Source organism: Protopterus annectens, chromosome 17.part0 (genome assembly GCF_019279795.1).
Source record: "Protopterus annectens isolate FY-2018-M chromosome 17.part0, PAN1.0, whole genome shotgun sequence".
NCBI classification, from domain to species: Eukaryota; Metazoa; Chordata; order Ceratodontiformes; family Protopteridae; genus Protopterus; species Protopterus annectens.
The window spans coordinates 178,803,629-178,816,342 of NC_056751.1; positions in this window are offsets into that span (position 1 = coordinate 178,803,629).

Consider the following 12,714-nt stretch of genomic DNA (forward strand, 5'->3'; position numbering starts at 1 on the left):
CGAACTGTAATAAGCTGATCGCTTACATGCATTGATTGGCTTATTACAGTGAAGTCCTTATTTTTTTTTTCAGTAGCTCTTGCTGAGGGTGTGTGGTGCTGGATCATACCACAACTCTCAATCTCTTATAAGCCAAAATCTGGACAATGCCACAAATATGGGGGGGGGGGGCAAAGGACAAAAATCTGGACTTACATTTTTATTCTTTAAATAAAAGAAACTTCAAGTGCTCATTCATGACCTCTGAATGTATCACTGTATGCCTGAATTTTTATTAATATTTTCCGAAAGGCATAACTGATTATAAAAAGAGAGCGATTCAACACTGTGCAATCACATAGTAGAATCATTATTTCTGCCTCCCATGACACAGATTCATGTGCACAAGAGAGACATCACAGACAGGACAATGACAAGATACTCACTGACAAAGGTGACTGCTGGCCAACACTGAGACTGACAATAAAACAAAATCAGAGGAATAGAACAACCACAGTCCACTGCAGCAGTAAGCAGTTGTTTTCCAAATTTGATGATATTTCCTGTGGAATGCACTGTGAAAAATTAAAACAGAGAACTGCAGCAGCATTTGAGAACCACACTACCTTATTCAGCCTATTTACACCCTACTCTCCATCTCTTCCCTATGAACCTAGGCTACTGTGGTCATGCCTTCTGGTCACCAATGAAAACAGATGAAAGAAAAAGCCAACATGTCAGAAGTCAATAGTAGTGAAGCATCAATGGTCTACCTTCTCTGAAGGCAAACGTTGTTCAGATACTGGTATGACTGTGTGTCTGTCATCTGAACAAGTTGGCACTAAGTGTAGGTTGCACGTAGTGGACTGGAAATAAAGATTGTTGCACAGCTGAACGTATATATCTTTTAGTCATATATGTGACTTATGACATCTAGGGCTGACTTACAAATCAGGACCCCTGGATAACCAGGTCTAACTGCAGGTTTACTGCCTGTATGGTCAGCATTTCCATTCCTAAAAGGGGCAGAATGCAGCAAGGTAGAGTCATCTTCATAAAAAATGAGGTCCAGTGAGTAATGGTACTATCTTTGTTGGGGCCACCCCTGATGGGGTGTAAGAAAGCATTCCTTGTGATAGCCTCCTTATGCATTCACCCCACTTATGAGCATATACCTAGTCAGGACCAACACTTATTAGTAAGGCGCTGATAGTGGCACTTGCTATCCTTTGCATGGAGATGACCAATTCATACCTCTCAACTGTAACGATTTTTGCAGAATGCAAATATTTTTTCCTCATAGTTTTGGTCCATTTTTCATGAAGTTGTGTTTTTCTGGCATATTGGTGGCAAATTACTAAATCTTGAATTTAGAAAATAATAACAGACATTTGAGTTTCAGAATTCATACCCATCAGAAAATTCATGCTAATTAAAAAAACTATTGTTCTATCAACTTTCTAAGTTTGTAAGATCAATATTTAAACATTGTCTCTATTTTTGGGCCTTTGCCCCACTTTTATGTATAACTTTGTCCAGATCACTTGCCCTAAGAGGTTGACTGGTATGATGGCCATGTTGGTCATGTGTGCTGCTATAGTTCTCACATGACTTATCACGGCATCATTGCTGGACTCCATTGCCTCCTGGAAGCAACGGCACTGCCAGGTCATATCTTCACAGTGGTCATGCCCCATGCCATTCATGTCCAAGTCAGCATGTGTAGCTACAGACTGTGCCCATATTGTAGCCTTGTACATCTGTTGATTGATATCAGGAGACAACTGCATATCTGGGGCTGGCTGTTTCATTGGGTGGCACTGAAAACTCCGGCCAGACTGCCATATGGTAGATATACACTTGTCGGAAGCAGTATAGTGGTTCACCAATGCAGTCCCAGGGGCAGTGGTGACAGTGCTTTTGGTTACAGAGGAGCATGCTCTAGACAGGGTTAGTGAGCCCCCATACTGTGCATTCTTTAGAGTAGGTGTGGATGAGACCACACTGTCACCTTGGGCAATGGCTATAGGACTATCTGTGAAGGAAACAGGTAGTGTCAGTGTGTCTTGAGATCGTGAGTTGATCTTTGTGTCAGCATCATTGTCACACCTGTGCACCATGGCATTTTGGGTCTTATTTACTTTTATAATCTATTTATTTAATTGATCTTAATATCTCTATCTACCTCTATTAAATTAAGCAGCTCTTCTCTTGGATTATTTTCTTCTAATCTAGACTGAGAGCACTTTCTTTGCTGTTCATTTCCTGTAGTTATTCTGCAGAAAGATCCATAAAATATTTCTGTGCCATATCCTCTTCACATGCACCCTGCTTCATCTGTTGCTTCTTCGTACGGGACCTCATTGGCCAATCACTCCACAACATTGCTTACTCCCAAGTTGCCACTATTAAATGCTCCTCCCTTTGCTGTATAACTTAGACTGAACTTTTGTACCAGTCTCTTACAGAAGGCTCCAAATTATCATTATGTGGCAAATCTTCACATGACTCCAGCTCTACCAGTTTCTTTCCCCTTATTTTGAGCTCTGTCCAGATTTCTTGAGTTAAGAGGTTGAGAGGTTTGGTCCCTTTGTATCATGGGAATTTATTACAGGGGCATGTAAGTTAGGAAGATACTCTGTGCCTCTGTCTATCAGAGACATGGGGGCCAGACCTGGTATGAATTTAGAAATACCCATCTATCGCCCAAGGTTACGTGTAAATATGGATAGGGGTATACTTTGCATCACATGGAGGGGCATCCTGCTCTAGAGCATGGAGATTCTGTGAGACACATATGCATCTCACCAACATGTCTTATTCATGTCACAAGCAACATTTAAACCCTTGGATCTAGTGGTTCTGATGCTGTTTGTTAATGCCATGTAAAAAATGCCCATCAGAGCTGGATCGAAGATGCCTTGTCTGCTAGACATAGGTCTAGTAGTCACAGTAACCTCCATACAGCCATTCACAATGGATGTACAAGGTCCTGTGAATCAATTTTGCATAGGTTACTATGAACTTGGGGTTGGGAGGGGCATTGAATTTTGTCAGAGTATCACTTACTGGAATTAGTTTGCTTTGGAACACTTCCTAACATCTACAGGGTTTGCAGGGGTTACAGAGCTGAATTTTGTTTTGAAGAGACAGCTTTGAGGTCTGATCTCACCAGTGATGACATGACACTGAGTGGGTGCAACACCCTCCCATATCAGTACCAGCTCCAGTCTGTTTAACCCTCTGGTGGGTGTGTGCTTTATCTGGTCAAGAATATTTGTGTTAATAAAGTCCTCTAATCCTTGTACCTACAAGTATGAGACAGTGTATGTTGCCCATTCTATAGAGGGGTAGTTAAAGTCTCCCATCAATAGGGTATTTGGTTTAATGGTGAATGTCTCAAGTAGGTCTAGGTATGAGCTATCGGACATATAGGGTCACCTGGAGCTTGCTGATGTATGTTATGTATCTTTAATAATGTTGATTTACATGTATGAATTTGAGGGCATCATCCTGTTTTAATAACAGAGAGTTATGATTATTGCTAATATAGATTGAGACAACTCCACGTTTTGTCCCTGTATGTGCTAATGTTGGCCTAAACATGTGCAAGGCACTAAAAAACATGTCTCAGTAAAGACACAGATGTCTATCTTCTCCATGGTGAGGAGATCTTGTAGGGTGTGGATTTTCTTGTTTAGGCTACTGCCATTGAAAAGTAATACCTTAATGTTCCATTTGGGTTTTATTTTTTATTTTGGTAGGTCTGTCTCTTTCTCATTGTCCAAAGACATCTGTTAGGGGATGGCTACAGTTTTAGCCAATATTCTGTGGCCCCATGGAGACATTTGCAAACCACCCTTTGTAAAGCAATGTGTTTTGTTAACCATGTCCTGCCAGGCTGAAAAAATATTGAATCACCCTGAAAAACATCAGCAACTTAGAAAATTATTGAAGTGATCTTTGGTTCATACTGTGGACTCATCCATGATCAAGGTAGAATACTGCTCAATGCAAAACACATATCTGCTGAGACACACATTCAGAAAGATCAACAATGTCTCTCTTGTCTCCCTTCATATAGTCCAAGGAAGTATGTCTCAGTTCATTAATACCCACATGGTCTATGATAAAATGTTAATGGTACTATGGTGTAATGACTTAAGTGTGCATGTAGTTTGCATCCTGACTCCAGATAAGCAACTAACCATCATCCTCTCCTTGTTTGATATGGTGAGTGTGGCATCTGTCTCATACAATGAAGTCCCCTTTAACAATAGTCCGGGTTAATGTGTTATGGCCTGCTTAATGGGTTTTGCTGTTAGAGATCTGCTGTGTATAAGTCTATGTGTTGTGTTCAGTTTTGCTTCTGATGAGTGCTTTAGAGAAAGCTTAGGAAATGGGTTGCCATTCATAGGCATTGGAGGTCTTTGACGTTTGGGAACATTCTTTTTTTACAGCCTCAACACAGGCTGGCCTATGTTTGTGGGGGACACTGTGTGATGGATGTATTTTGTGTTTGTGTGTGTGTGTGTGTGTGTGTGTGTGTGTGTGTGTGTGTGTGTGTGTGTGTGTGTGTGTGTGTGTGTATGTGTGTGTGTTCTTGATAACCTTATTTGTATGTGAGATTTTTGCCTCCAGCGAGATTGTGTATCTCCATCTCTCATATAGTCATCTGCAAACTTGGGCAGCCAAAGGACTTTGACATTGGCTTCACTTCTGAGAAGCAAATGCCAAAAATGATCGGGACCAACTCAGTGCCCTGTGGGACTGCACTAGTTACCTGCTTTTTTGTGAATGTGGTTTCCTCTTTGGATTTCTCAGCCAGCAGATTTGATAAATCTTTCAGCTCTATGTAAGTGGCTTCATTAACAGTCGCTCTGCACTGTTGTTTAATGTGAAGACTGGTAGAGATGGGTGAAGGCTGCCAGCCTAGTCAAATAGAATTTGGTACATAATTATGTAATTTGTAAATATGAATGCTGAAATACAGGCTTGTTTTCTTAAATGAAAGAATATGCTGTGAAATGTTGAACTTAAAATAATGTAGCAACATTGCCCTCTGCTGTAAAGAAAGCTAAGTCAAGCATTTCTTGTCTGTCCTTTGAAGTTGAAATTATTTCATGCCTGTCCCTTTGACATTAGAATTTGGAGTTGATGAGTCTGGAGTGAAGCATCCTGCCTATTGTTTTAACTTAAGGAATAATTACTAGAGTTTACATGTGGAATGTCTTTTATGGCTGTAGTTTCCTGCAGGTGCAAGATAACAATTATGCAATATCCGTTAGCCTGGGAATACCAGGAAAGTGTGAAATGATGTAATGGGAATCAGGATTGAAAATAGCAATTTAAACAGAGAGAGTCAGAAGGGATTAAACATTTTTGTCTTGAACATCCAACTCACAGCACTGTCTTGCTCATATGTAAGTCTCACATCCCAGCCTGGAGTAGGGCGCACTCATAATAGTGCCTGTTGGTGAGACACTTGAGTACATGTGTGATGTGTCAGATCCTGGAAGTGTGCAGACAGCTGACCATGTGTTTTCTTTTAGAAATAGCTAGGAACTAGAAAGATTAGACTGTTTTTCTGTGATGTCAGAACTTTACTACTGTGTTATTTTAAGTATTTCTCTGTGATCTCTGAACTCTTGACTAGCACTTTGTAGTAGAAAGTATTGTCTTGTGTTTTTAATTATTTATTATTAAATATTTGTAAACCCTTTTAACTGTGGCTGTTTTGTGTAGAGATAATTTAAGCTCTAGAGTATATGGCATATTTATAGAGTTTACTGTCCAAGTCACTTCAAATAAGCCTTGACTGTTTAGTCACAACTACCAATTGGATAATAATATTGCACAGTAATAATTGGACACCCTTTTAAGGGCCTTTGAGTAACTGCTAAGTATTAGTGAGTGGTGGCAAGTGGAACTACTGTATAGTTTGGGAGAAAGGGACACAGCTGGAAAAACTGTGCCAGCCTTCCCCAGGAGTGTTTGTGTGGTTGTATAAACTCTTATCTCAAAGTGCATGTGTGTGTGTGTGTGTGTGTGTGTGTGTGTGTGTGTGTGTGTGTGTGTGTGCGTGTGTGTGTGTGTGTGTGTGTGTGTGTGTGTGTGTGTGTGTGTGTGTGTGTGTGTGTGTGTGTGTGTGTGTGTGTGTGTGTGTGTGTGTGTCTGTGTGTGTGTGTGTGTCAGCTACTTGGGCAGGGACATGAAGCACTGGTTGGACAGAGAGGGTACTAGAGGTTTTAGCTTGCCCACTAAGCTGAGATCTGGACCCTATAGCTGTGCCAGTGGGGAGTATTATTGGGGACCAGGAGAGCAAGGGAGCAACCAGCCCCAGACTGACTGTGATCTCTGTGTGCTCTTAAGGGAAATTGCACTTTACTGTGAGTATTTGTTATAGTTTCCTCATATATAAGATGCCCTCTCTGTGTTAGTGGTGAGGATTCTGGCTCCTTGATTGCTGGGCCAGGGCATTGGCTTCACATATAAATTATTTAACACCATTGATGGTTTGGACATTGTTAAAGCAATCCTTGTGGTTTTCCTTGGCTTGCCTAGGCTGGGGGAGTTATCTTTATCTCAAAATTGGCTCTGATAGACATAATTTGCCATATTTGTTTGTTTAGTCTGAAGAGAAAGTTGTTAGCCTGCTGTGTAGTGCACTTTCTTGTACATTCTGTTTGGATTCCATCAGAGTAGCCTGTTTATGACTTGATTCTATGCTGTCTCTATGCATCTATTAACATGATTTTACAGAGTTTCTGTTTTCAATTCAGCATAGGTAGCTGTGTTCACTGGGTATGTAGGGTCTTGAATATTTGTCAGGTAATTGCTTAACAAGAGGCAGTTTGCATTAGAGTAGTTCCTAACTGTTACAGGGTTTAATGGGGTTATAGCTTTGATTTTAAATTCAAAAGAGACAGCTTTAGGGTCTTACCTTAACAGAGAAGATATTACAGTAGGGGTGTGTCTGAGGGAGTGCATCATTCGCACATATTTGTGAGTGCCATATCCAGTATGTTTGCATCACTACTGGGGTAATGGCCTTAAGTGGTCCAGAATGTTTCTTTACAAAGTCTAGAAATGTGTGGTCCTGCAGGCACTAAATACCTTATTTTCCCCACCATTCAGTTCCACAGTATGACCATTTCGCATATGCACTTTGCTGACACATAAATGAATCAATTTCCCAGTGACCCCTTCAGTTGTTGGCCCATGTATGCACAAGCACTTATTTGGCACACATAAGTAATTCCCACAGTAACCCTTACAGTTGATTGTCTGTGTATGCACAAGCACTATACTCACATAGAAATGAAACATTTCACCTAGTCATACATTCAGTAGTTTGACCATGTACGCACAAGCGCTTCCATAACACTTACAGGAGTCAGTATTGCCAAATGAGTCAGTGAGGGAGAAATCTGGAATACCTACTTAAAGCCCTATACGGAAGGCCAGTGTCCTAACCTGCAACATAAAGCCCAGAGGGGACAGATGGATTGAACGTCAGGAAAAGTATTGGTGTTATCTACCATATCTACCCTGGCTGATAGGCACTCAATACCCATATGATGACCCACAGCACAGAGATAAATGTTGAAGCAAATACTTTTACAGTCCATGTTAAGTACTTATCGTAGGTAATGGTAGGTACATACCCATGTAATGGGACATGTCAGTTGAGAAGGCAGCCATGTCTCTATTCCTGTATTCCATGATAGCATTGTTACACATACCAGCCTGGAGTAGGGCGCACTCGTAACAGTGTCTGTTGGTGAGACACGTGAGTACGTGTGTGATGTGTCAGATACTGTAAGTGTGCAGACAGCTGACTGTGGCCTTTTTGTTCAGCCAGGCGAGTGCAACAGCAATGTCTGTACACCTGGACATACCTGTGACTACCACATGTTTGATTTTACCTGGGGAACATCAATTTTTGACCCGGCATCTGTCCACATGTTCCAAGGAATGATAAAGTCTGCAGGTTCCTGATGTTCCATCCTGATTTATTTGGAATCCCTCCAGAGACATAGCAGCACTGACAATGGAACCACAGATCTCAACACCTCTGAAATTGTTATCGCTTTTACTGGCATTTACCTTTTATCATGCACATTATTATTTAAGGAATTTTAAAATGCATTTAGTCTAAAGCTTCAGAGACAAACACATGCTGGGCCACAGTCTGCAGACACAGGCATCTTCTTGACTTACTATCAGTTTCCTGCTGTGAAATACTATTCAAAGACCATTAATCAGCTTAGAAAGTGTTCAATACACATTATCATTTTACCCTAAGCTGCATATGTTAAATAGCCAAGAGGTGTTAGCTCTCCTTCAACCCCTGGCTGTGCTGAATGCTTTGAAGTGAGGAAAAGCAAAACGCTCCTCCTTTCTTTATAGTTATCTGTCTCCAGTTGAGTATTTCTACATGAAAGACCTCTCTCACCTTCCTCACTGGCTTCTTGGTATTCAATCCTTTCTGAGTCACCTTGGCTTGATAGTTATCTGTCTTTGCTATTCAGTCCTTTCAGAGTAATCTTGGCTTTATTCTTGTCTGTCTACAGTTGAGTATTTCCACATGAAAGACCTATCTCACCTTCCTGAATGGCTTCTTGGAATTCAATCCTTTCTGATTCAAGTTGCCTTGATAGTTGTCTGTCTCTGCTTTAAACTTCAACATAAACGTGATATCTCGCATATCAAAAGGCTTTCTTAGCAGTCACTCATTTAGTAAGGGACCCTAAGACGTGAGGAAAGTTTAATATTTCAAAATTTAAACAAGAACCATTGCTAAAAGTTTTCCATTTTAAATGCACTGCTGGTTAGGTGAATGTGCCAAAAAATTTAAGAACAGGTTTACACCTCAATGCATCTAATTGTTTTTTTTTCTATCAGAGCACCCCCATCCCCATAGAAAGAGATCATTTTCAAGATACTCTAAAGTTTGGTGACACACTGATAGACCAGACTGTGTGGTGGACAGAACCAAGGAAAAATATTTCCTCAATTCAAATTTGAAGTGGATGCTTGACTAAAGTACATGCTCAGTTCTGCAACCAGTAACTGAAAAGTCACTTAATCAACCCCCAAGTACATAACGTTAAAACCACAGGACCATACAATTATCAACCAGCATAACTAAAAAGCATTTAGCTGTGTGCATGTGTATGATTAAACACACATCAGCACACACACACACACACACACACACACACACATATATATATATATATATATATATATATATATATATATATATATATATATATATACGCACTCACGCCTATGGCCAATTTAGAGTATCCAATCAATCCTACAGCATGTGTTTGGGATGTATATACACATACTATGTGTGTGTGTGTGTGTGTGTGTGTGTGTGTGTGTGTGTGTGTGTGTGTGTGTGTGTGTGTGTGTGTGTGTGTGTGTGTGTGTGTGTGTGTGTGTGTGTGTGTGTGTGTGTGTGTGTGTGAATATATATATCTATATATATATATATATATATATATATATATATATATATATATATATATATATATCGATAGATATAAATACATATTTAGATATACCTTACATTTACCACAACTACAATATGTAATACATGAAAAAATATGCTAGTCAATAAATATGTCTGAGATTTTTTCTAGCTGCCTCTGTTTGTGTCTGCTTATTTGTGAGCACATATGTACGGGTCAATATTTTTATGTATATCAGTATTTCTGTATTTGAAAGGTGCTCACTGCAATAAATGTGCATATATATGTATGCATGTATGTATGTGTGTGCATATCTGTATATATATATACATTTACAGTGGATATAAATAGTGTATACACATCTGTTAACATGCCAGGTTTTCAGTATATAAAAAAATGAGACCATAGTAAATCATGCCAACACTTTTCCCACCTGTAATGTTACCTATAACATGTACAATTCAAGTGAAAAACGATTCTGTTGGGTGGCACAAATATAAAACATAAAAAACATAAAAAACGTACAATAAGCAGGTTGCATAACCATGCACACCCTTAAACTAATACTGTGTTGAAGCACCTCTTGCCTTAATTACAGCATTCAGGCTTCTTGGGTACACACCTGCCATCAATTAAGGAGACTCAGGTTAACCAGAAATAAAGTTCATCTGTCCTATCTAGAATTTTCCTGACATTTATTGATCAATTTATTTAATTGATATTTGTTACTTGGGTTGGTCTGACAGGACAAAGCCCTTTTTCAGCATTGACCAGAGAACAAAAGCTCCAGTGTTGTAATGCATAGCACAGACAATAGTTACAAGTGAAAAATGAAATAGAATGAGAGAAAGTATTAATTAAGCAATGAACATAATAAGTTATTTTTTTTAAGACATTCCATAGAAACATTAGAAGAGTACAAGTCGAAGATATTTTCATTGATCACTATCCCAGATAAGTGTCTATTATTAACAAAGTAAGAGCAGTTTAAAGCAGATTTAGGAAGTGACTGTGTAGACAGGAAAGGGGTATATAGCAAAATGGTATTAGTGAAGAATATGCGAGGTGAAAAAGTACCAAGATATATAAGGTTGTTAGGTTCATAGGTGTGTACTAGGCTAATGGCCCTGGAGCCTTTACAAGCCTAGCCCATAGAATTACCCTGGCATCATGCCACTCACCCTTATTTCCTAGTGCCTCTGTCAAGTAGAGCCACTGGAGTGATCCCTGGGGTGAATTTTCAATTTCCCATCCACTCATCATGATTTCTCTTGAAGAGGGCTAGTGAGGTGCTCTGCTCGACATGTATGGAAAGTGTATTCCATAGCATGGACAGTCTCTGGGTTATGAACCTGTCCCTCCCACATGTTCAGTTGATTGTGGTAATGAGGTTGAGGTCTCTGGAGTTTGTGGTGTGCAGGGATTGTGATTTTTTTAGATGTAGCATTTCCAGCAGAGCTGGGTCAGACATGGCTTTGTAAGTCAAGCAGAGATTGCCTCTAAGTAGGTGATATGAGACAGAGAATAGTTGGAGTTTTTTGAGTCTGCCCATATAGACCGAGTTTAAGGCCTAGCATCCTCTTTGTGAGGTACTTTTGCAGCCTCTCCAGTTGTTGCAGGTGTCTAGTGAGGTACATGCCAAATTGGGCATTGTACTCAGTGATTGGCCTAATGAGGGAAGAGTAGAGGGAGACAAAGCGCTCTTTCTTCTTGGATGCAAAACCCTTAGTAATGGGATGTGCCACATAGAAGGACTTTCTGACCACAGTAGCAATGTGGTGGTCGAAAGAGAGCTTGCCGTCAACCTGTGTTCCCAGATCTCTTATAACGCCTTCTGTGTTCAGTAGACTACCATCAATGTGGTAATTTATGGAAACTGGATTTTTCCCAAAGGGGATGATGCCACATTGTTTGGCATTGAGCTTAAGGCCATGGTTCTGACACCAGTCATTGGTCTCAGTGAGGCCTGTCTGTAGGATGTCAACATCACTTGTGGAGTTAATAATAGCTCCCAACTTTGTCAGCCAGAGTCCCTTTGTGTTGGCCTGGACTTCAGAGAAGTAGATACCAAACAGGAGAGGACCCAGGACTGAACCCTGTGGGGCTCCACTCGTGACTGATTGGCAGTCTGACTTGGATTCAGCTACTTTCACACTGTGGGTTCTATCTGTGAGCCATTTTGCAACCCACCTAGTGATACAGGAGTTGATCCCTAGCTTACTGAGTTTTTCTATGATTCCTGAGTGGGAAATGGTATCAAAGTTCTTGGTCAGATCAAGGTAGGCTGTGTGAACCACCTTGCCTTCATCCACAGCTCTGGTGACTGACTCAAAGAAGTCGACCAAGTTGAGCAGGCATGATCTACCCTTCACAAAACCAAATTGTGTGGGATCCGAGTTTGGAGATTCCCTATATCCTTGTTTATTAGGTTCATGATGATGCTTTCCATAGCTTTGCATATCAGACTCATTAGGCTAATGGGGCGATAGTTCCCAGGATCTGTAGTCGCTCCTCCTTTGTAGAGAGGGATGACAGTACCATTGCACCATTCGGTAGGGCCAAAGCCTGAGGTGAGGCTGTGATTGAAAAGGGCACACAGGTCAGGTGCCAGTTCACTCTGTAGTTCATGTAGAACACAGCCAGGGATATTGTCAAGTTCCATAGAAGCTGCATTCTTGGCCTTGGACAGTGCTGTTTTAACCTGTGCAGCAGTGGGTGCCTGGCAATCTACTGTTAATGTGATAGGTCCTTTGGGAGGGGAGAGAGGGGTAAAGTTTGCACTGAATCTGTCGGCCAGTCTATAGGGCAATATCTCTTGACTCAGTATAGGAGGTACCACTGTGCAGTGGCTCAGAGCAAATCTGAGTATTGCCATGGAGATTCTTTACATAACTATAGAAGACCTTGTGGTTGTCTGTACTATCTGCCGCAATTCTGTTTTCATAGCTAGCTTTAGAAGACTGGAAGTGGGATCTCAGCTTTTTGTTGAGGATGATAAGTGCATTTTTCCCGTCTTGGGACTTCACCTTATTGCGTATCAGTTTGCTCCTTCTGTTGTAGAGTTAATGATGATGCTGGTATAGTGAGGTAGACAAGCAGTGGAAGAGTATGAGGTGTAGAAGTTAGAACAGAGAACCGGAGGGTCTGTAATTGGTCTGGTATGACATTAGCAAAGGGGGCAGCAGTCAGTGGTAGTGTAGCTAGCTTATGTTGGATCCTGGCAGAGGCATGTCCTTCACTTGCAGAAGTA